This window comes from Syngnathus floridae, chromosome 22 (assembly GCF_059516105.1).
Source record: "Syngnathus floridae isolate MCC-2025c chromosome 22, RoL_Sflo_1.0, whole genome shotgun sequence".
In the NCBI taxonomy this organism is placed as follows: Eukaryota; Metazoa; Chordata; class Actinopteri; order Syngnathiformes; family Syngnathidae; genus Syngnathus; species Syngnathus floridae.
Window position 1 is genome coordinate 8,577,641 of NC_142434.1, and position 26,023 is coordinate 8,603,663.

General features: G+C 39.9%; 1 long non-coding RNA gene and 1 pseudogene across 1 annotated transcript in view; one reads left to right on the forward strand and one right to left on the reverse strand.

The window, feature by feature from the left end:
* Nucleotides 1-12,288: 12,288 nt before the first annotated feature.
* LOC148379553 (DNA (cytosine-5)-methyltransferase 3A-like) lies at nt 12,289-23,775 on the reverse strand (annotated as a pseudogene).
* A 569-nt stretch (nt 23,776-24,344) lies between these two features.
* The window catches only part of LOC148379554 (uncharacterized), a 37,044-nt gene continuing 35,365 nt past the window's right edge, over nt 24,345-26,023 (forward strand). The window contains exon 1 of the long non-coding RNA XR_015855502.1: nt 24,345-24,852. This is a non-coding gene — a long non-coding RNA (uncharacterized LOC148379554). The remainder of the gene's footprint in view (nt 24,853-26,023) is intronic.

A 26,023-nucleotide genomic window follows, 5' to 3' on the forward strand; every position in this document is an offset into this window, starting at 1 on the left:
AATGCGATGTGATACCACTAAAGACTCACAGAAGAGTAACAAACGGATAACAATTAATCAAGCAAGGGTCAGCCTCGTCTCTTATAGAGGCACCAGACATCAAATGTAGCCTAGATGTCCACCAGGTCACCGTGGAAAGTAACACTGACTTCAGCCTACAAGTACTAGCTCAGTACAAGGACCTATTCAGCAACGAGCAGGGAGAACTTCCTGTCACGTACTCCATGAAGCTGGATCCCAATGTGCAGCCTGTGGTCCGCCCTGCCCACCGCGTCCCTATTGCAATGAGCAAGAGAGTAAGCGCTTGAGCGTATGCAGTGCATTGATGTCATAACACCAGTCACAGAGCCAACTGACTGGGTCTCATCCATGGTCACGACACACAAGAAGGACAAGAACAAAATCAGGCTGTGTCAACTCTGAAAGTGCTCAGAAAGTTGAGGGATTTGTCACGATGGACATAAACGACAAACACGTTGAGATGAAGTAGACACGGCAGCAAAATGCAATGTGATGCCACTAAAGACTCACAGAAGAGCCGTGTGCGGCGTTGAATATGCCCCACCACCCAATATGCAGCGTGGAAGAAGTTGCAGCAAAGATGTTGGGAGCGACAGTATTCTCTGTTTTTGGATCCCAAGATTTCTTTCTGGCAGATAATAATAATAATAGTATAATACAGCCCGCTCTCGGTTCTTGACCACAATCCGTTCGAGAAGTCGGTTCGAGAACTGATTTGTTCGAATTCTGAATCTATTTTTCCCATGACAAATAATGAAAAATATTTTAATCCGTTCCAAGACTTAAGAAAACGCCTTTTTTAAGCATTTTTTTCATTATTCTACGCCATAAACTGCATAAACAAGTGAGTAGGTAATGTATAAATAAATAATATAAAAAATAATATAATAAATAAATAAACTGAATTAAAAGAGTAGGCTAGGCTGGTATTGCCGTATCTGTAGCAACTCGTACCCCAGCCTCGTTTACTGAAATTGCATAAAAGAAAAAAAGTGCAGAATTACAGCTTGTGTGTTTTATTCTAAAAGTAAGAGATCTGTTTAAATTGTAAGGGGGAAAAAAGCATATTAGAACATTTTTTTTTTTTTACCAATGAAAGACAACATATCAAAGATCATGTGCAAAAAACATCAAAAACATTTTCTCAATTTCACCAATTGTAAGAAATAAAATTAAAAAAAGTGCAGAAATTCTAATGAAAGATAACATACAATATACTGTGTCAAAGTTCGTGTGCAGCAAAAACATTTTCTTACGTACAGCATTTTCACCAATGAAAACAAAAATTTATTGGTTGGAAGGTGAATCCCCTTCCATAAAAACATCGGGAAACTCGTCTGTAGGTGTTGTCTCTCGCAAATCTCTTCGGTTGGGAAGACTCTTCCACTGGGTGTTCTTTCCTTTTTGCAAAGAACTTATCTAGAGTAACTTGTTTCTGCCTTCTTTTAAGAATTTTGTGGAAGTGGGTAATGACAATGTCAATAAAAGCATACATAGTTCTGGTGTCCCAAAGTCCCAATGATCATTGTCACACACACACCTGTGTGTGGTGAAATTTGTCCTCTGCATTTAACCCATCCCCATGTGATTTTGATCCATCCCCTGGGGGAGAGGGGAGGAGTGAGCAGCAGCAGTGCCGCGCTCGGGAATCATTTGGTGATCTAACCCCCCAATTCCAACCCTTAATGCTGAGTGCCAAGCAGGGAGGCAATGGGTCCCATTTTTATAGTCTTTGGTATGACCCGGCCGGGGTTTGAACCCACAACCTTCCAGCCTCAGGGCAAAAATCACAAGTATGCTCCTCACTGATATAGACAGCTATTTTGTAGCCTCCACAGGAATAAGCGGTCAAACCAACAACTGGCTTCTTATGGCTGAGCAAGCCACAAAGATGGCTAACACCAGTTGCATTGCATGCATGGGTCCAAGACCTCTTTTGAAAATCATACCTGCAAATATAGTTCCTAAGTGTGCTGTTGTTTTAATGTTAAACTAATCCATTTCACCCACTCATGATTGTTTTAAATGGGATAAGGTTTACCCTGTTGCCTCTATGACAAAATATAAACCCTTTTTTTCGTCCGATGTAGCTAAGGGTAATTTTACATGCATTAGATTACCTGGTACTGGTGAGAAGCTCGGCGCCCTACCTACTCCATGGTGTGAGTCCATGACCAATGTCACTGCCCCTTTTTTGCCCATTGCTCGTAGTGATATTTGGTTTTGGTGTAATAGTAACAAACTTTATGATAGGTTGCCTTTAAACAGCTCTGGAATTTGCGCTTTGGTAACCCTATTGTTTCCTGTTCATTTGATACCAATGTCCTCTTATGATCTAACATCTTTTGCTAAGTCCGTACTGGCCGAGAACGAAGCGAAACGCCGAATGGCAGGGCGCAGCTAATCCAACTTACATAGACGCCATTGGTGTTCCTAGAGGAGTACCGGATGAGTATAAGCTGGTGAATCAGATAGCAGCTGGTTTTGAATCCGCCCTGTGTTGGTGGTGTACTCTTAACAAAAATGTTGACAGGATTAACTACATCCACTACAACGTGCAGAGGCTTAGAAACTGGACCGAGGCGGGTTTCAAGGCGGTCCACTCCCAACTGGCCGCTACTTCCCTCATGGCTTTCCAGAATCGAATGGCCCTTGACATGCTACTCTCAAAAGAGGGCGGTGTCTGCACCATGTTTGGTGAGCAATGTTGCACATTTATTCCAAATAATACTGCAGCCGACGGAAGCCTGTCCCAGGCCCTTGAGGGTCTGAGGACCTTGAATGGGAGGATGAAGGAACACAGTGGGGTGAACACGGAGGTTTGGACCGACTGGTTGAACGTGTTCGGAAAGTACTGCACCCTGGTTTCCTCGGTCCTGGTCTCCATTGCCGTTTTCTCTGCCATTTTGACCCTGTGTGGATGTTGCTGCATTCCTTGTCTCCGATCCTTAATTAATAAACTAATTACAACTGCTATCTCTCCACCAGCTGAGACTTTTCCGTTGCTCCAAAGGGATGACTTTTCGATCGACGGGAGTTCTTTCTCTAGTGACGACTCTGTCAGCGAATCCATTGTGGTAAACCTGTCCGATTTGTTTCGTGACTCTGGCTTTGACGATTAAGACTCAATTTCCTCCCAAGTGTAAGTTAGTTCTTGCGAAATGTGATCCCTTGGCTGAAAATCTTTTGAAGTGGCCATGTGGGTGATAAGTTAGTCCCCGAGAACTTATGATAAACAGGGGGGAATTGTTAGAAAAATTGTATATATATGTTATCATGCGTTCTCTAATGAGTACTTATTCACAATGTTACTGTTCAGTATGCTTGCTGCTTTGCCTTGCTTATTCTTATCTTGTACAACAGAACAGAAGGATTACGGCTGGGTCAGGGGCGAGATGACGGTTGTGTCAAACAAGATGCTGCTGACAGCTCAGCGTCCACCAGAACAGATCGTGAAAACAACACGTCAAACGATGCGTCATGAACCTTCTGATCTTCCTTAAAGAACGTCACTTTCTCTTTTTATCTCTCGGTATACCGCTTAAACTGTTTTGCTGATATAGCCATATCTGCACGCAACACTTTGTGCGTTACTTTTTGTTTCTTTTCTTACGAGACAAAGCCACAATCTCTTTCCCCCCCCCTTAAGGGCTAATCGTCTCACACTGTGGGTAGGGCATTTCCAAATAAAAAGAGCAAGGAGTGTAAAACAGATTTTTAGTGTATTTCGGGACTGCTGTAAGTCTGATTGCACTCCTCGCGAGAAAAGACTCAACATTCTGCCTCACTGGTTTTGTCTGCTGATCCTTTTGCTGATTCTGAACCTGACAATAATAAATAAAAGCAACATCAGAAAATTTTAGAGAATTAAATAACCTTCGTAGTCATTTGAGACACGAGTGAATTTCAATCCATTTGAAAGTTTGCTTCGTCTGAATAAATTAACGGAAGTGTTTAAATCGGATTATTGTTTTGGTATAGAATTTAAAGTAATTTAATTCTTTAACGTGCGCAGGCCAGTTCCTAATTTTGTCGGGCTGCGTCAAAAGTTAAACAGGACACGATCGAAAAATAGACTTGCCTTCCAAATGAATTACTGGGCAAATCTAATTAGAGTAGGACATTTTGATTCGTTTTAAGAAAGTTATCATTCTTTTTAAAGCAATCGAGTGGGGTGAAGCACTCCGACAGTTAAGTGCTAGATCTACGTATGAGAAGTTAAAATTAATGCTTCATGCTGAATGCCAAGCAGGGAGGCAATGGGTCCTATTTTTATAGTCTTTGGTATGACCCGGCTGGGGTTTGAACCAACAACCGTCCAGTCTCAGGGTGAACACTCTACCATTAGGCCCACTGAGCTGGTTCCGGGTTTATCGGATTGATAAAGCTCGACAAAGTTCTGCAATTCATTCCAGCCCTGTCAGGTTTTCTCGGGTCCTCTTGGCTCATCTCGCAAGGTTCGACTTCCGAGTTTTTGTTCGACATCGGAAGCAAATAAATCTCAATTTTTTTTTTTGTTTGAATTCTGATTTGTTCGAGAACTGGGACGTTCGAAAACCGAGGTTCTGCTGTAATAACTAGAAAATGCAATTCCTGGAGAAATTGTGTGTGAAGGCGAAGAAGTTGAATAAATACTTGGGGAATGCTTCAGAATGATGTTTAAAGTTGGAACGGTTTGAATCGGTTGAAAAATGTAGAAAATAGAAAACGAAATTTTGTGAAAAGTTGCAAAATTTTGCACAAATTTTAAACGTTAAAATGTGAAATTTTTTAATTTGGCATTTTTGGTAATGTCCTCAATGTGATTTGAATGTGCTGAATCATGTGAATTTCAAACTGGAAGGAAGTAAATTAGTTGGAATGGGTTGAATCGGTTGAAAAATGTAGAAATTAGTAGTGAAAAAGGAAATTTTGTGCAAATTTTAAACGTGAAAACGTTAAAGTTTTTAATTTGGCAAGTTTGGTAATGTTCCCAATGTGATTTAAATGTGTTAAATGATGTGAATTTCAAACTGGAATGACGTAAATGTGAACTGTTGAATCTGCCATTAAGAATGAATGGGGAAAAAATTGACGTAAAATTGTGAATTTTGTGAAAATGGAAAATTTTTGGAACGAAAAAAATGTAAGCAGCCGTGTCATGAATATTTGGAATAAGTGAAAAGTGGAACGGAGTGAATCGGTTGAAGTATGTGGAAGTAGTTAAGCGTCAAAAAAGTGAGCGGAATAAGTAGAATAATAACTAGAATTTGCAATTCCTGAAGAAATTGCGTGTGAAGGTGAAGAAGTTGAATAAATACTTGGGGAATGCTGCAGAATGATGTTGAAACGAGTTGAATCGGTTGAAAAATGTAGAAAATAGAAGGGAAAAAGGAAATTTTGGAAAATTGGGTGTGAATTTCAAAATTGAAAATGTGGACTTTTGGGTAAATGGGAAGTTGTGGAATAGGTAGGAAAATGATGAACAGTTGAAAGGTGGAATGGGTTGAATCAGTTGAAAAATATAGAAATTAGAGTAGAAAAACGAAATTTTGGAGACTTTGGTTGAATTTCAAATTTGGAATATTTGGTAAGTGGGAAGTTGTGGAATAGGTAAGTAAAAGATGAACAGTTGAAAGTTGGAATAGTTGAATCGGTTGAAAAATGTAGAAATTAGAGCAGAAAAAAAATTGTAGAGAATTTGATTGAATTTCAAATTTGAAAATTTGGAATTTTTGCTAAGTGGGAAATTGTGAAATAGGTAGGCAAAAGATGAACAGTTGAAAGTTGGAACGGCTTGAATCGCTTAAAAATTGTAGAAGTAAGAGCAAATGTTAAATTCCCATAGAGAATGAGTGGGAATTTAAAAGCAAAAGCAATTGCGCCCAAAAAATTTTAAGTTTGGAACGAAACGAAATATACAGCTTCAGAAGGTTCACTTTTGGGGTTAAAATGTTGAAACGGGTTTAATCGGACAAAAATTGCAAAAGTTAGCGCAAATGTAGCTATTTGGGGTACTCTGTGTTGAAATAAGGTCACTTCCGGTTTTATTCGTGTCACTTCCGGTTTATTTGGGTCACTTCCAGTTTACCCAAGGTCACTTCCGGTTTATTTGGGGTCACTTCCGGTTTGGTTTGAGATACTTCCGGTTCATTCTGGGTTCATTGGGGCACTTCAGGGTCAATCCGAGATGGCCGCCACACCGGACGTGGGGGTCACTTTCGGTTTGATTTGGGTCACGTCCGGTCTATTGGGTCACTTCCTGTTTGATTAGAGGCACTCCCGGTCTAGCTGAGGTCACTTGCGGTATATTGGGGTCACTTCATGTTTAAAAATGTCACTTCCGGTTTATTTGGGGTCACTTCCGGTTTACCAAAGGTCACCTCCTGTTTACCTAAGGTAACTTCCGGTTTGATTTGGGGCACTTCCGGTACATTCTGGGTTCATTGGGGCACTTCAGGGTCAATCCAAGATGGCCGCCACACTGGAAGTGGGGGTCAAGGGTTGAATTGTGAAAGCGTAGTGGAAGTGGCGGTGAAGGGGGTGAATATGGTAATCATAAGGCTAACAAAGTGAATAAAGTTGGAATGGGTTGAATCGGTTGAAAAATGTAGAAATTAGAAGGGAAAAACCAAATTTTTGGAAAATTTGGTGTGAATTTCAAAACTGAAAATGTGGAAATTTTGGTAAGTGGGAAGGTGTGGAATAGGTAGGCAAAAGATGAACAGTTGAAAGTTGGAACGAGTTGAATCGGTGGAAAAATTTAGAAATTAGAAGTGAAAAACTAAATTTTGTGAAATTTTGCAAAATTTTGTGCAAATCTTAAAAGTGAAAACGTGAAATTTTTGAATTTGGCAAGTTTGGGAATGTCCCCAATAGGATTTGAAAGTATTGAATTAAGTGATTTTCAAACTGGAACAACGTAAATGTGAAATGTGGAATCTGCCATTAAGAATGAATGGGGAAAAATTTGCCCTAAAATTGTGAATTTAGTGAAAACGGAAAATTTTTTGAACAAAAAAAATGGAAGCATGAATATTTGGAATAAGTGAAAAGTGGAACAAAGTGAATCGGTTGAAGTATGTGGAAGTAGTTAAGCGTCAAAAAAGTGAGTGGAATAAGTAGAATAGTAATAATAATAAAGGACAGCAATAACAATAGTGTGAAGGTCTTCACCTTCACACTAATAATAATAATAATAATAATAATAATCCATCCATTTTCTGAACCGCTTAGTCCCCACGGGGGTCGCGGGCGTGCTGGAGCCTATCCCAGCCGTCATCGGGCAGTAGGCGGGGGACACCCTGAACTGGTTGCCAGCCAATCGCAGGGCACACAGAGACAGACAACCAATCGCACTCACACTCACACCTAGGGACAATTTGGAGTCTCCAATCGGCCTACCAAGCATGTTTTTGGAATGTGGGAGGAAACCGGAGTGCCCGGAGAAAACCCACGCGGGCCCGGGGAGAACATGCAAACTCCACACAGGGAGGGCCGGAGGTGGAATCGAACCAATAATAATAATAATAATAATAATAATAATAAAGGACAGCAATAACAATAGTGTGAAGGTCTTCACCTTCACACTAACTAGAAAATGCAATTTCTGGAGAAATTGCGTGTGAAGGCGAAGGCAAATGTCAAAAATGATAAGCGGGAAGAAAAGAAAAATAAATTATTATAAAATAAATGGGAAAATGACGAGAGTTACAAATGATAAGCGTTAAAAATGATAAGCGGGAAGAATAAAAAGGAAAATAAATTATAAAATAAATGGGAAAATGAGAAAAGATACAAATGATAAGCGTCAAAAATGACAAGCGGGAAGAATAAAAAGGAAAATAAATTATCATAAAATAAATGGGAAAATACAAGAGTTACAAATGATAAGCGTTAAAAATGATAAGCGGGAAGAATAAAAAGGAAAATAAATTATTATAAAATAAATGGGGAAATGATAAAAATTACAAATGATAAGCGTTAAAAATGATAAGCGGGAAGAATAAAAAGGAAAATAAATTATTATAAAATAAATGGGGAAATGATAAAAATTACAAATGATAAGCGTTAAAAATGATAAGCGGGAAGAATAAAAAGGAAAATAAATTATTATAAAATAAATGGGGAAATGATAAAAATTACAAATAAGCGTTAAAAACGATGAGCGGGAAAAAAAAAAGTTATGAAAATACAAATGGCGAGTTACAAATGTTAAGCGTTAAAAATGATGAGCGAGAAGAATGAAAAGGAAAATAAGTTATTATAAAATAAATGGAAAAATGACAAAAGTTACAAATGATAAGCAGGAAGAATAAAAAGAAAAAAAAGTTATGAAAATATAAATGGGAAAATGGTGAGTTACAAATATTAAGCGTTAAAAATGATAACCGGGAAGAATCAAAAGTAAATTGAATTATAATTAAAATAAATGGAAAAATCACGAGTTGCGTTAAAAATAATAAGCAGTGAATAAAAAGGAAAAAAAAAATGCCCCCAGTTGGAATCGAACTCACACGGGGCAGATTTACGTGCTGAGAAACGCCCGCGCTACTAACTGCGCAAACGGTCCGCTAAGGTGGTGGAAGTTGTTTAATGTGATGAATGTTGAAGTTGAATGGGCGAATGCGTAGTTTTATACCACAAATGTACTAATTATGCATAAACGGTAAATATTTAGAACGCCAAAAACTGCATTAAGTGTTCGAGTTTGTGAAATGATGAAACGCCCAATGTGACACATGTGAAATTTGAAACCTCGCATGAAGATGGCTCGTGTTGAAATTGCCATTCAGAATGAATGGCCACATATTGAATAAGCCACATTTGCCAATGACACAAAAACAGTGAATGTCATGAACAAAAAATGCTAAGAATAAATGCATAATGTTATACCACAAATGTACTAATTAATCAAAAATGTTCAATGTTTAGAATGAAAAATACTACAAACTCTGGCAGAAATCAATGCTTTTGACAAAATATTTAAGTGGCACAAAGAGCTATGCTTCCAAACAGAAAACTTAGTCTTCCCAATGAAAAGTGCAACTGCACCCCATCCAACCCCTAACTCTGACAGAAACCAATTGGGCAAATGGACAGCATTGGCAAAATAAAATCTTTATTGACATATTTCAACTACTTCACCCTGCGAATAAATGAGTTTTAGTAAGAGTCCACCTTGTGGTATTTGAGGCAGCTCAGCAAAAGTCTTGCTCCACACACTCGTGGCAATTGTTGTCTCAACCCCCTCCCCATCCACCAACGTGACCTCTTCTTCTTCGACCATCAGTCCTATGGCCACTAAGTTGACAGTTGCATTGTAGACCTAGTGAATAAAAACACAATTAGGTTTACTCAGGTGAAAACTGACAACAATTATATAACTCAAAGGTTACAAATAAGTCTATAAACTTAAAGGTCAATTCAATACAGTCACATCCAGCAATTACTAGTAATTCACAAGGTGTCCATAAAATCCTTCCATTATCTGTACCGTTTTGGGGGGGGGGGGGGTTTGCAAACAGGCTGGTCACAAGTCAACAGCATTTCTCATAAAGTTGTAAAATTTGAAGGAGATTGTATGGAAAGCCGGCATTCATAGTATTATACTCATTCATTCAAAACAACCTAAACTGATGACATTCCTTTTCCATTTTAAAGATTTTTCTTTACTCACCGATATCTTAGAATACTGTGTGGTGTTGAGCGACAGGCCAAATTCGTTAGTCACGGCACGAACGTGCGTGAATGTGTAAAAGGCCCCAACCTTGATCGGGGTCAATTCGCCTCCCTCCACACAGCCACGCGTACGACATCTTCGTTTTGCAATAGTTTAAAACCAAATATTACTTCAGTATGCATGCGTGAAGTGGAATAACAGTAAATCGATAGGTTGCTTACTTGTTTTATGTATACGATGCTCAATGGCACCAACCGAGCCCCACGTACAGAAACCATTCTGCTTGGCTGTTTCTAATTTGGAACAAACAGAAATACAATTGTTATCCTGCAATGTTTAATGGTAGAATTTTTTTTTAATTTTTAGTAGTTCTAAATAGATATTTAACATGCACGTGTGCGTGAAGTAAACTTACACTTTCGACCTGTCCCTCAATGTTTACCAGCCCCTCAGGAGGGTTTCTGATCACCTCGTTGAGAGACATTGGCAACGACTGGGGGAAAATGAGCTTGAGGGCCTCAGCCCTCAAAGCGTCGCTGATGTCCACCTCCGCCCCCATATATACTTTGCTGGTCTTCTGACAGAGAAGAACCTTGGGGTTTCCTGGTTCCTCCATAAAATGGACGAAAACATAACTGTTGCCCTCTGTGACTTTGCTCTCCAGATTATTGAAAAGAGTCATCTTGAAAGAGGCTGAACCATCACAGAGGGCAACAGTTATGTTTTCAAAATGCCCATCCATTTCACAGCCCGTAGCACCCAACTTCCACCCTCTGGCCCGAAGGTCTTTTCGCATCCCGACCGCTTGCGCTTTAATAACTTTTTTGTTCATTCTGAAAGAGAAAGTGCCAAATGATAATGATCAGAAATTTTTCAGATTTGTTTTATATACACACTTCCATTTCATTCCAAGTCTATGAAGAAAATTTTAAAAAATGTGCGAAGTACTTGTCAATCTGGCGAATGCATGTCCCACTGCAGCATTTACAAAAAGGAAAAGCACTTCACTCGAACAAATTGCAAAACGGATGACCGAAAGCGGCCAAAGCAACATGAAATGTTGCTTGTATTTGTAGTATGTGATTTTGCTAATCTTCCTTTGTTTGTTTGTGTAACCACTTTGACTTTAAACCACCAATGTCTCCAATTGCAAGCACATGGGTATGGCAGTGGCCATTTTGTCCCATTGTGCACACATGGACGGCCAATTTTCCTCGTGCAAAAGCCTTGCGCACAGACTTTGAACGGCCTTCTTATGATACAGCATTAATTTTCACAGGTAAAACAATATAGCAGATTTAAAAGTGCCGCCTATGCTTGTTTTACAACTTATTTTCACTTTCATGCATCTGATGGAGTTAATTCATTGCAAGTTCATCAGAATGTACCTCAGAAAAAGACCATTGCAACAACAGGACAATATTTTTTCCAAGTATAGTAAATGAACAGCAGAATCATAGAATACTTGATTAACTTCCACTCAGTTTGGAAACAATATTTTGCACACCAACACAACAGTCTAGGTTAAAAATAAATAAATAAATAACGAACTATGCACATGTCTGTGTTTATCAAAGTATTTATCCAAAATCAAATTTCAAGTTGGAGGAGAGATACCTGAGAAAACCACTTACCTCTGTCTTCAGGTTTGCAGTAACGAGGGCAGCTTGGGGTCTCCACCCGCTTCTATGCATGGTGGAGTAAAAAAAAAAAAAAAAAAAGCTGTTTGGGCATAGCGTCACAACTTTATTAGTTACACAGATAGATAAATAGATAGATCTTTATTGTCATTGTCACATGTACAACGAAATTAAAAATGCCAAACGATCAGTGCATCTGCTAAGTTAAAAAAAAAAAAAAGCTCAAAGTTTATATAAACTAAAAGCAACACAAGCAACACAACTCAGTGGCCTAGTGGTAGAGTGTCCAACTTGAAACTTGAAGGTTGTGAGATCAAAACCCAGCCAGGTCACACCGAAGACTATTAAAATAGGACCCATTGCCGTAAACAATCACAGCAATGTGAATAATATCCGGAAGTAGGAAATAAAGTCAATTCACTTGTTTTTTTACCACAATAAACCGTCAGGACATGTAATGTTTTACTGATTCAATACATCCATCCATCCATCCATTGTCTGAACCGCTTAGTTCCCACAGGGGTCGCGGGCGTGCTGGAGCCTATCCCAGCCATCATCGGGTAGTAGGCGGGGGACACCCTGAACCGGATGCCAGCCAATCGCAGGGCACACACAGACAAACAACCATTTGCACTCACACTCACACCTAGTCTTCAATCGGCCTACCAAGCATGTTTTGGATGAGGGAGGAAACCAGAGTGCCCGGAGAAAACCCACGCAGGCCCGGGGAGAACATGCAAACTCTGCACAGGAGGTGGAATCGAACCCGCACCCTCCTAACTGCGAGGTGGACATGCGACCCAGTGCCTCACCGAGCCGCCTGATTCAATACATAATAAACATAAGAAAAAACATCAACAAAAATAAAATGAACAAACTGGATTTGATTTAAATGTATTCAATTTTAAATTGTGAAAACACAAAACATAATAAACCAAACCAAGTTGGTGATTTTTGTGGGCAAAAAACAGAATAATTTATTTTTTACAGCTGAATGAAAGACAGTAGTGGGGTAAAAGTACTGTTTTTGACTTGAAAAAGTTATGTTTGAACATGTTTTTTATTATTAATATCAAAAGTCAGTGATGTGGTATTATTGCATGTTGATACTATAATAATATATATATAGTGTGTTAGAGGAGGTCTCACATAATGTCAGTGGGGTGTGCTGTGTTGCGCAAGAGGGATTGTACTGCTATGTGAGACAAGTGGGGAAAAATAAAAAGTTGCTGAATAAATTAGCATTCATCTCTACTCCGCATAAACAGAACAAGTGTTTTTTTTTAATTTAATTCAACTGTAGCATGATTGTAGATGGTATTAGACAGACTTGGGAAGCATATACAAAAGGTAATGTAAACATGGTTTGAGGCAAAGAAATGTAGAAAGTCCAGCCATTGTGCAAATCAAAATGATTACAACTTTAGAGTTCAAAGCACTGTCGAAAATAACAAAGTAACCAAATAAATGTATGATTAAACAATAAATAAGCAATCAAACAAGTTAACAAATAAATAAATAAATAAATCACAAGCAGTCTCAAAGGGCTTCACATAGACAAATTGGCAATTATTCTCAAAGCACCCCCTGATCTTAAGCTCCCAAAAGGGCAAGGAAAAACTCAAAAAACCCCTACCAGGGGAAAAATGAGAAACCTTCAGAAGGGACCACAGATGGGAGGATCCCCCTTTCAGGATCACCAGGCTGCAATGGATGCAGAGAGGGCACATAAAAGACATCATGTTAAAAAAAAAAAAAAAGTGGATGTCCAAGTCAAAGCGAAGAGCTGCCAGAGGTGCCCTTGATTGTTCCATAGATGAATCAGCAGAAGTCACGATTGCCACGCTGGTTTGGGAGTTTGCGTTCCATGATGCTGGCCTCCATCGTACAAGTGTTTTTGAAAGACTATAAATAAATAAAGGAGAACAGAAAACAGTTTCTAATGAATTCAACCGTTAGATTTAGTCCCAGTTCTATATCTTTAATGCTTGCTATGCTAACAGTAATTACCAAGAGGCAGCCTTCACAGTTTAAATATTTCATGTATGCCAGAAAGATCAATACACAGCTATGAATCCTTCTCTGCGAGATTTCGGAAGAAGGTCTGCTGTCCTGTTTGTGACATCATACAGTAGAGTGTGGCACCATTTAAATTGGGAGTTTGAAATTTAAAAAGGCAAAAAAAAAAACATGTATGTCATATTTTTCCGCTAGTAAACAACCGATGTGAAACAAAGTGTGACTTACGTTGCACACATCGCGGGCACACCGGACAGATGGTCGACAGCTCACTGTCACGCCTTCCGTTTCTCTACTACAGGCAGACCATGACGGCAGCTTTGCAATTGAATAAAAAAGTGATATTTTTTTTACTACACACTTCCCTTTAACCAACGTAACCATACGTTATGACATTAAAACATTTATTTTCAAAAAGTACATCAATTTATCTTTTTTCTTTAGTAGGGTTGCAAGTGGCAGAGAACACCCTGGACCAGTGGGCAGCCAATTGCAAAGCACATTGAAAACACATTCTCACCCAAGGCCAATTTACACACATGTTTTTTGAATTGTAGGAGGACACCAATATACAGTGGCAAACATTTGGTGTTCCGGGAAGAGCTCTCATGCTCATGCATGGAAGTATTGTATTTTCTGGACTATAAACCGCTACTTTTTGCACAAGCTTTGAACCCTGCATTTTATAGTCCAGTGCGGATTATCGATGGGTTTTTCATGACTTTGATCATTCTGTATGATTTGTGCATATATATGGAAATAAGACATTAAAACACCTCCAGCTTATTATGCAGACTTTCCCCTAATTTTATCTGGCGTGGGTTTTATTCAGGTGCGGTTTTTAGTCCAGAAACGGTATTCATGCATCTACGGCCTTACAGACTTGGCTGGTGCGATTCACATTCAAAATAATCCTTGACTGGCGCCATCAGGTTGCAAATGGCGGCAACGCTCTAGGAACACCCCGGGACCCTCTGGCGCTGCAGGCAGTCCATGTTCTTCACATCCGTGTAGTGTTTGGGGAAACCAAAAACCTGCTCCATTTGGGTACACCACATGATGACGCCTTTCATGATGACAGGAAGTCCCAATTTCCCTTGAACCATGGAGTTTTTCTTGTGATGGTTCACACCTTGTCCAGCTTTGCTGCACGGCCAACTTCTAAACAATCCTGAAGATTCACTTTTTAATCCAGGGATGGGGCTGCCGGCCAATTCATACCTAGGAGGTTTCCCCAGAAGTAGCAAGCTCGATGTACAGGGCTGACAGTCACGGACGGCATCGATGATAATTGGAATGCACTCCAGGAATCTGCAGATGTCCGTCTTGTCTCTGCTGGACACGAACACCACATTTTCAAAGAGCCAGAAAAAAGGCCGGTCGTCACCCTCCTTCGGCATCGGCAACGTCAAAATGCGGTAGATTTCTAAGAAGAGTCTTCCGGTGCCCTCAAACAATCCTTTCCGTAGGATATTTGCCCATGGAAAGATCGTTGCTAGGACTTAGTTTAGTTTAGTTTAGTTTATTGTTTAGCACAAATAACAGTGCAAGGAGGGAGACGAAGCTTCGGGCTTGTAAGAAGCTCCACTCCTGTTTTATATACAAACAAAGTGCAGAAACAAAGTGCTGTGCAGTCAAATGTCATTCAAGTGTTTAAGAAAAAGAAAAGAAAAATATATATATGTATAAGTAAATAAACAAAAGCATAACAAGCTAAATATTAATTTTTTCATATTTATATATGCATATATACGAGTGTATGTATACATACATAAACAGATACATGATACTAAAATAAGAAACAAGCGAAACAAAATAGACACTTATCGATGTTGAAGCAATCAAAGAGATACCAGATAGGAATAGCTAAAAGGAAACAGAAGAACTGTAAACAGAAAATAACAAAACAAAACATGGAAGAATCGGAGTCAAAATTGTGGATTAAGTTGATGATCATAGTATAGATCAGCTGAGTGCGGTGGAGTAATTATGGACTGGTAGGATCATGAGTGGAGAAGGTGGTGTTTCAGGTGCTTTGTAAAAGCAGCCTGTGCAGATATGGATCGGATATGGATTGGTAGCTTATTCCAGAGTGAGGGCCCTCTAAAATGGCTATTATATTGATGGCGTGATGTTCGACAGAAAGGTGGGTGAAGATTGTCCCTCTGACTTGTTGGATAAGAATGAAAGTCTGATGCAAATGTGAAGAAATTATGAAAAGTGGCTGGAAGACAGTGTTTCCTATATATGTATTTATGGATGAGTAGACAGGTTTGATGAATGTTTACTTTATCAATTGGCAGTAATGAATAATTTCTAAACAGTGGTGCCGATGGTTCATATCTATTTGAATAAGAGATTATTCTCCGGAACTTCTTTTGTAAGATGAGTAATTTGTTGAGGTATGTTGGATATGTGGCTGCCCAGATTATGTTGCAGTAATTGAGTACAGGAAACAGGAAACTATCATACAGAGTGCGATGAGCAGAAGGATGGACCAAGGGACAAACTTTTCGTAAAATACCTAGAATTTTCATAGATCTTTTGCAAACCAAATCAATATGTTCGGACCAATTTAAGTGTTCGTCTACTATAACTCCTAGGAATTTGGTGCTAGTAACTTGATGGATTTCGTTATTGTTTATGTAAATTTTGGTCTGTTCTTTGGGGTAAGATTTGTTTATATTGCAGAAGCTCATGAAGTTACATTTTTTTATATTTAGTGTCAACTTATTTATTTTGAACCATTTTGTAATAGCGTACAACTCAGCATTCACACTTGCAATGAGGGAATTAAAGTCATCGTGGGTGGCAATGAGGTTGGTATCATCCGCAAATAACAAAGGGAGAAAATTTGAACAAGACATGGAAAAATCATTTATGTACACCAAAAATAATAGAGGACCCAATATTGAGCCCTGCGGGACCCCATGAAAAGTGAAACAATAAATATACGTATTGTTCTCTGTTGGCAAAATAGTTTGTGAACCATTTCAGGGCAGAATCCTTCACTCCATATCTCTCTAGCTTAGCGATAAGGATCTTATGGTCGACAGTATCAAATGCTTTAGTTAGATCTAGAAAGACACTGTTAGATAAATTGTATATATATGTTATCATGCGTTCCCTAAAGAGTATTTATTAATAAAATTATTGCACAGAATGCTTGCTGTTTCGCCTTGCAGACGTCCACCAGTCCACAAGTCATACGATGCTGTCTGGAGCTTCCTGACCTTCTACATCTCTGGGAATCCAAGAAAGCTGTTGATAGCTCAAACTATCTTGTTGATGTCTGTGACTTCTTATTTCACATAGCATTTTGTCCTTGCACTCTTTTTGTTTCTCATGGCATCCTGTCTGCAACTTCTCTTTTCACATAGAATCATGAGACAAAGCCCGCGCTTTCCCCCACCCCAGGGGCTAGTCTCACATTGTGGGTAGGGCATTTCCTAAATAAAAAGAGTGAGGGGTGTAAACAGACCTTTAGTGTATTTGGATTGCTGTAAGTCTGGATGCACTCCTCGCGAGAAAAGACTCAATATTCTGCCTCACTGGTTTTGTCTGCTGATCCTTTTGCTGATCTTGAACCTGATAGACACCAAGAGCGAATTTCTTATTGTCAAGAGCTGTTGAGATATGGTTGACAAGCTGAAGCAGTGCATGCTCAGTGGAAAACGTTTTGCGGAAACCATATTGGTGCTTGTAAAGAATATTATTTGTTTCTAGATGCTTTGCCAATCTTGAATAAACCAATTTTTCTAGAATCTTGGAGAAGCATGGAAGAATGGATATGGGCCGAAAATTACCATATTCATTTGTCTCGCCAGCTTTGAAAATAGGAATGACTTTAGCAATTTTTAGTTCTTGGGGTACAATGCCAAATTTTAAAGATAAGGAGAAAATGTGTGTTATTGGGATTATTATTGAATGGATGATTCTCTTAATGAGTAAGCTTCTGATCTCGTCATGGCCAGGGGCCGAGTTTTTCAAGCTCATGACAATGCTGTAAACTTCCTCAACACTAGGAGGGTCAAGAATGGAGAGTGAAGGAAACTGCCCTTTAATTAGGCAACAGGGGCTTGTATCAGAGGTTGAGAAGCTAGATGCCAAGGTAGCGCCAACATTTACAAAGAAATCATTGAAACCATTAGAAATATCTACTGGGTTTGAATGGGCTCCATTTTTCCCCAGCATCTCATTTGGGGTAGATGTTTTAGATTTTTTGCGATGTAATAAATGGTTGATAAGATTCCATGTTGTTTTGATGTCACCAGAGGCTTGAGTAAATTTATCAGCATAGTAAGTTTGTTTGGTTTTCCTTAGCAATACTGTAAATGTATTTTTATATTTCTTGTATGTTTCTATATTTATAGGAGTGGGATTTGCAATAGATTTTCTATAAAGTTTTTTTTTTTTATGTGAAGATTTTTTTAGTTCATCCGTTATCCTTTGGAGTTATTTTTACGATTAGAAATTAAAGGAAATGAAGACTCTAATACATATGTGAGTATTGTTAGAAAGGAGTGATAGGCTTTGTTGACATCTTGCAACAGGATAACCTCATCCCATGACACAGAGCTGATGATAGATATAAAATGTTTTATAAATGTTTTTCTCGGTAAATTTGCGGAATTTCATTTGATCACCAGTATAACCTTTGATTTTTGGACCACTATCATTGTGGATGAAATTGAAGACAGGAAGATGATCAGATACATCACAGATCAACAGGCCAGATGTCATTTTGTAGTCTAGAGAATTAAATAAAATGTTGTCAATGAGAGTGGCCGTTGAGCTTGTGATCCTGGAGGGTTTGTTAATAAGAGGGAAGAAGTTACTGGAGTATAATGTATTAAAGAAGTCTGCTGTATGTGACTGCTTAGTTTCAAGTAAATTAATATTATAGTCACACAATTTATTTTCTTTGTTTATGATTTCTAGAGTGGAGTCGAGGGCTTCATTGAAAGTGATTTTATCAGAATCTGGTGGTCTATATATACATCCAATTATCACATTTTTGTTGTTTATAAGTGAGCAAGATGAAAGTTCTATAAACACAGATTCTGCTACAGTCATATCAAAGTTAGCACTTAGATCCTTTCTGGGAGAGAAATTGAAATTATCAATCACATACAGTGAGACACCACCACCTTGCTTGTTTGGTCTACATGAGTGTATAGGAGTGTAGTGAGAGAGAGGGTAGCCAGATGTATTATCAACCATCCAGGTTTCAGTAAGAGCTATTACTGAAAATGAATGTGTTAAGGTTGATAAATAGGTTTGGAGACCATCATGATTTTTAGAGATACTCCGTACATTAAAGTGGACAGTGGAGAATACATTTGTTTGGCAGTGGCCAGGAGGAGTGTTGCACAGTTTGTTAAACATATCTTCAGAAAAATATTCGCATGACAATTCAACAGATTTTAGGGAAGTGTAATTAGTATCTGGGTTCAAGAAGGACTCATAAATACCAGCAGTAACATTCTCTAGGTCAAATGAATTAAATAATAAAGAGTCTAGATTCGGTGGGACAGAAATTCCTGCATTATTGAGAGTGTCACTGGATGCCATGAAGGGTGTCAGGGGACGGTCTACCTGAGTTGGATGTCCTCCCCGCCAGTTTCTGTTTGCCATGTTGTGCTCCGCTGTAATCCACCATTCTCGTCAGGAGAGTCCAATAGGTACCAGTTTATGGTCATCAGTTCAGCCATTGTAGGTGTTAGGTTGCACCAGGCCATTGATCTTCAGTTCTTCCAGTTCACTCACAACGAGGGTTTTGACATCTTCTGGTGTTGCTCCGTTTGTTTTAATCCATACTTTGCAGTTTCTGACCCACGTTGCGAGAATCTTGTTTTCCTTCTTCAGTTTGCGTGCGTTCCAGGCTATCTCAGCATTCTTCGTAGTGAGGTGTTCATTTAGGTAAACATCCGTTCCTTTTAGTTTCCTCCCTTGCTTCAAAAGATCCACCTTATGTTTCCTATTGACGAACCAAATAATAATTTTAGGAGTATCTTTTGGTCGTTTTCGGTTTCTTGGGAGTGTGTGACAAGCGGCAATGTTTCCTTTCTGGAGATCCATATGCTTACTCTCGAAAAACTGTACTACCTGATTTTCCAGTGTTGACAGTTCATCCGATGGAGAGTCATCTGTTGAGGGATCCGAAGGACCCGCCGCCCTGGCATAGGAGCGGTGTGTTGTTTTAAGACCAGTGATTATGAGGTCTTCTTGTCGGGAGTACTGCTCTACTGTGCATCTACTCTCGGTACAAGCGACAGGATTTTCTCATTTTTCTCCTTGGATAATTTCTTAAGCTCCGTTAGTTCAGACGTTAGCTGGAGCAGGGTGGCTTGCTGCTCTAGGAGTGTGGTAAGGTCTAGCCGTATCAAGTCAATGGATGATTTGAGTTCGTCGTAGCCCTCATTTTTTTTGGGCGGCATGGCGAAAAGTTTGGAAATGAAAACCTGAAAACATTTGGCTGCCTCCCTCCCTCACAGCAGGATTAGTGTCCAAGGGTCCTGTTTAATTGGGCTTGATTATCAGTCACCAGTGCTGCGGAGAGAAAGGTCACTTGGTCACTGGACTTCCTCCAATCAGCAGGTCAAAAGGGCCCCATTCAGCAAGGTGTTTCCTTGTGATGGTGCGGACGTCGTTGACGTATTCAATCTTGCCAGTGTGCTTGATCATACCCACCGCGATGGAATCCTCACAAATCTCTGATGCAGTGTAGCATTCCACCTTGAAGCCAAGGTCTTTGAGCACCAGGTATCCTGTTGCGATGCCGTCAAAGAGCGACAGAACTTTCAAGGGCTTGCGGCAATGGCCGGGTAAACTCTGTGAGGCTCAAACTCCATGGCATTGTTGTTGGCAAAGAAGTCTTGGACCTTAACACTCCAGTCTGGCCTGAGTTTGAGCTTTCCCTCGCACTGCGTTGGCTGGCAAATGTAGCAGCTCCATGGATCAATATCTTTCAGGTCATGAAAGGTTCCCACCAGGATCTCCACACACTTCTTACAGAAACATTTGCAACAGCTGGCGTTACCACAAAGAATGACTTCTGTTCCGCCACAGCAAACGGTGCAGTACGACTGGTAGCCATCTTTATCATAGCGATACAGTGTTTCTGTAAAGTTTTCTTTGCATTTGAAACAAAGACCGCCTTCAAACAATGGGTGATGCACGACCACGTCAGGCGACCCGCAAGCCAAACAACAATCTTCGATTTTTGTGCCTTTGTCTCGAAGCCTCTCAATTAAAGTGTCTCTTGTGAAGCTGTAGTTGCAGGTGCTTGCCCGACTCTTAAAAGCATGTTTCCTTTTCACAGACGCTTGGTAGTCAGACTCAGTCGAATCCGAATTGGACAATTGGCCAGCCTCGTGAATGGCAGGTGGCAAAAATCCCTGCGGCCCTGATAGTAGAAATCCTTTCACTGCCCAGTCCAGCATCAGATTCATTTCTTTTTCTTCATCTCCTTCTTCAAAGGACTTCTCAGAGCGTTCACTTGCCAGCTCTATCACTTGGAAGATGGTGGCCTTGTAAGTGGGCAGGCTGGCAAATGAATTTTTGCAGAAACATTGAGTGAAATTCCGAAAAGGCATCAAAGCTTCCGTTGGGATCTTTGAGAGGGTTCCATCACCTAATCATTCAACCCTCCGCACACCTGGAGGTGAAATTTTGGTTTTCCAAGGAATCACCAAGCCGGGCCACCAAGGGAAGCCCTCTATCTTCCCCCATATGAGCTCTCCAGTCAAAAACCTATTCCCATCCTGGTAATTGGCTTTCCGTCGTCCTTTGTGTGTTGTATATGTGGGTCGTGCCTTTTCCACCCTTTTGCCAGAGTCGCCATTCTCGACAAGTAGGCTGTCATTTATGGTCAGCTCTTTTAACTTGGTAAGGGCTATGTGACATGGCTTTATATATTTCGTATAGCATTCCTTCAGTTCCATAACTGTGTTAGCTTGCGGTATTGTTTGCCTATTGGGGCTGTCTGAAATGCCCGCCATTGCTCTCCGTTGAGCATTCACTGTCAGAGAGTCATCATCTGCAATTCCCAGGTCCTTGCCGTTGGCTAGCGGCTCAGGTTCACAGTCTTTGGCGGAAGATGACAGTTTCCTTCTGCTTTTTGTAGCGGGTTCAGGTAGCAGATACAGGCTGATATCACAGTTGTTTCTGGCGGTCACGGCATCGTATTCTTCGTCCGTCACATTGGCTGTGTAGAAGGCTTTAAACCAGAGGTGTCAAACTCATTTTCACCGAGGGCCACATCAGCATAATGGCTGTCCTCAAAGGGCCAGATGTAACTTATAAATGTAGCTAAATGTATTCGAATGTAATGAAAAATAAATGTAACTAGTCCTTAATGTTAAATAACTCATTATTTATTATAACTTATTCAAGTGACAATTACAGTTGCATAGAAAACATGTTTGCTTGTTCCTCTTACATAAATCCTTGTGAGCTTATGAAAACCCACATAAATCCATTAATGAAGGATCAAACTGTCCAAGTGAATGAAGAAAAATAACATAAAACTGTATGACATTTTACAAAAAAGGCTGCACACAGCCTTGCATCCAACTGATGGTTTGATGACAACAATTTGTCTGCATACACACATAAGACCTGCTAACATTAAATAATTACAACAGCAGCTACACATAAATATGTAATCAACTAAAAATACCAAAATAAAGGTTGGCTCAGTTATACAACTATATTGGTCAAGTTTTTCGGTTAGTCTTTGATGAGGAGATGCTGCCTGTCCTTGAACACACCAAGTGGATTCTCTCTCTACTATCGATTGATCATGTTCTGAAAATGATAAACACAAAACAAAATGAAAGCACAATCGTTAAATTGCACAATGTTTAACTGTTCTTCCTCTTGGTTGAATTACATTTTATTATATTTTAATTACGTTTTTAAAAAAATGCTTACCTGTGTGTTTTCTGACCAGATGTCTGACACCGTATTCCTGTTGCCAGTGTGTCAATGTCTGGTTTGAGATCCTGTGGTGAGGCAATGCGTAGCACAGCATGGAGGTTGTCATCCGTGAGGCATGATCTGTGCTTGTTTTTGCTCAGATTCATTATGGGAAAAAACTGTTCGCACAGATAGGTGCTCCCAAACATGGACAGAACACGGGCAGCATGAAGTTGAAGCTGTGGCATCAAACCAGGGGGCAGCAGATGGTAAAAGTCCTGGATTGCAGCATCCTGGAATTTTGCTCTCAGGCCACTGTTGCTTTGAAGCTTGTTAGGTTACGGATTTTAGTTATTGATCTGACTCCAAATTGCGATCAACACTGAACACATAAATTGCTATGTCCTAATCCACACACTGGCACACCTAACAATTTTGCGAGTTCGTTCTGTCAAAGAGAAGACCAGTAGATCAATCAGACCAAATTTACCAATTGTTTATTCCTGACAAAGCGCACTAATACAGGCCTGGGTCCCGGGTCCCTCACACTAAAGCTCGTGCGTTTTTGTGACCACCAAAAGACGACACATTCTTCCGGGTTGCCCAGTTTTAAAGAAACACTATGAATATTAAAGCATGCAAAATATTGTGAGATGATTGGTCGATGGCCATCTCCTCCCCGTGTCGGTGTTATCGCTGAGGTCAGGTGGTTGGATTTCCCCGCGAAGCCGGGCCACATAGACGTGCTGTTCTCGTTCCTCACCGACCTTGAGGTGGTCTCCTCCGGTACTCCCTATCCGGGCCTATTCCACAACACTTCGAAGAAAACAAGTTCATGCAGTTTGCCTGCACATTCTTCGGCCCCCACCAATCCACACGAGCACTCCAATACTAGATATTAATATGATTATAAGTTTAACACAACCTTAAAAAATATGTTTGCAAACTCCCGAAAGCACATTTCCCTTTAAGCTCAATTAGCACCATCTGAAGGTGTCGGGGTGCAGTGCAGACATCGGTGGTGAACGGATTGGCAAAGATGTCAAAGCCAGACTGTTGTGCTCTGAAGTCAGAGAAGCGCCGATCAAACTCAGTCTTTAACCAGCTCAGTTTGGTAGCCAACTGGGCACATGAAAAAGTCTTGGGAAATGAGGCTGACATACTCAGAAAAACAGGAAAGTGGAAAAGATTGTCCTGTTTCACTTGTCACATCCATAAGTCCAATTTACGCTGGAAAGCCGTGACCTTGTCGGACATCTGCGTAATGACTTGTTTGTGTCCCTGCAGCTTCTGATTCAGCTGGGCGAGATGGTCGGTTATGTCACACAACACAGCAAAGTCACACATCCACTTTGGATCTGATAGTTCAGACATGAGTTTTCCTTTACTCTGCATAAAAAGAGCAATGTCTTCCCTAAGCTCAAAAAATCGCTTGATGACTTTGCTCCTGCTCAGCCACCGCACTTCTGTATGGTACAGCACATCCCCGTGTTCTGAGCTGTCATGTAACATGGGGGAGAAGAGATGGTGCAAATGGTGAATATGGATTGTTCACAGGAATAAATTGGTAGAGCTGAAATTCCAAATTTGTCCAAGAGATGGCGCCAGACCGAAACATGAGACCAAAAAGGGCCAAAATAAACTAAACTAGTAAAAATAGAAATAAAACAGGAACACGGGGTCGGATTGTGAGTCACGCATGGAAGCACAAATGTGATTTTTACTTTTTGATTTCTTTGCTTGGCTAAAAATGAATTCTGTAACAGCTTAAGCAATAGTATTAGTCAATTCGATCAAGGGGCCCGCCACTGTGAGAATAGTGGCGTGATAAAAATTGTTTGGAGAAGCACAAATGTGATTTTTACTTTTTGATTTCTTTGCTTGGCTAAAAATGTATTCTGTAACAGCTTAAGCAATAGTATTAGTCAATTCGATCAAGGGGCCCGCCACTGTGAGAATAGTGGCGTGCTATAAATTGTTTGGAGAAGCACAAATGTGATTTTTACTTTTTGATTTCTTTGCTTGGCTAAAATGTATTCTGTAACAGCTTAAGCAACATTATTAGTCAATTCGATCAAGGGACCGCCACTGTGAGAATAGTGGCGTGACATAAATTGTTTAAAGAAATAGATCAAAGGTTTGGACTTTTATTTCAGAGTTGATTGAAGTGTAACTTTAAAGAGTTATCCTCATGAAACAGGAAGTGAAGAAAAGAGGAAGTGGAAGGTTTTACCAGGGGCTAGCTGTATATTTGGTGGAAAGTAATGCGTGGTCGTAATAAGGGCGGAAGCAGCTGCTGAAGGGCAACAGGTGTACGAGGGTGGGAAACTGGGCAATCTTACCCTATAGGGAGGGTATAGTTACCAGAAGAAAGAAAGGAGGGGGGACAGAGAAGTCTATAAAAAGACCTGCAGGGGCAGCTACGGGGCTTTTTCCCCCAAAGAGCGCTCATACGTGAAGAAGCCCGAAGGAGTTTCAAGATTTTTTCCAAAGTCCCGGGATCTTTGTGTGAGACGCAGGATCGTTTGCTTGGATTAACCTGGATTTACTCAAAAGAATTGGACTGGACAACTTTGCATGAGGAACTAGGTGAGGGGAACGACTTTTCTGTATTTACGCGAGGGTCGTCGGTCCCCTTGAGGCCAACCTGTTTCTCGAATTTGGATTTTAGAAGTAAGATCGAACTGATCACTCGACTTTGCTTCCACCAAAAATAGCACCCAACTGGTATCTACCTTTTCCCTCTTTCATGAACTGTGTTTTGCAATCGAATTGTTCTGGGATTGAATGATTTTATTAGCACGGGTATCAGTGAGTGAAATTGTTCGGTTTCTGGAGTAATTGAGATTTGTAATTCTATTTCATGTTTCTTCAATAAATGTGTTTTGTATATTCATCTACTTAGTTGTGCGCTAATCTGTACGGAATGTGCAATAGATTGTTTGGGGTTGATTTGACAATTTGATTAAGGTGCGGGTGGTTATTATGGTATAACATAGGACCGTAATAAAAGTAACACCGAACATTTTAGAGAATTAAATAACCTTCGTAGTTATTTGAGATACGATTGAATTTCAATCCGTTTGAAAGTTTGCTTCGTCTGAATAAATTAACGGAAGTGTTTAAATCGGATTATTGTATTGGTGTAGAATTTAAAGTAATTTAATTCTTTGAAGGGCGCAGGCCCGTTTCCCTTTCTGACGGGCCGCGTAAAAAGTAACTCCGAACATGTTAGAGAATTAAATAGCCTTCGTATTTAAGCGAAGAGTGAATTTCGTTAAATGTTAATCTGTTTGAAAATTTACTTCCTCTAAATAAAATAACGACGGTGGTTAAATCTGATTATTTGAGTTTGGGAAGGATAAAAGTACTTTGATTGTCCGTCGGGCGCAGGCCCGTTCCTAATTTTGTCGGGCCGCGTCAAAAGTTAAATAGGACACGATCGAAAAATAGAGTTGCCTTTCAAATTAATTACAGGGCAAATCTAATTAGAGTAGGACATTTTGATTCGTTTTAAGAAAGTTATTATTCTTTTTAAAGCAATCGAGTGGGTTGAAGCACTCCGACAGTTAAGTGCTGGATCTACGTATAAGAAGTTAGAATTAATAATGTAAAGTGCATTCACTTTTTTCTCAAATGGTATTATTGTCACACTTTTATTAATTCGATTCTCTTTCGAATTAACAAGTTAGTCGGCTCGCTACTTGAGCGACCAAGTAGAACGGACCCATATCAACACTTACTTTGGCAAAACTAGTGC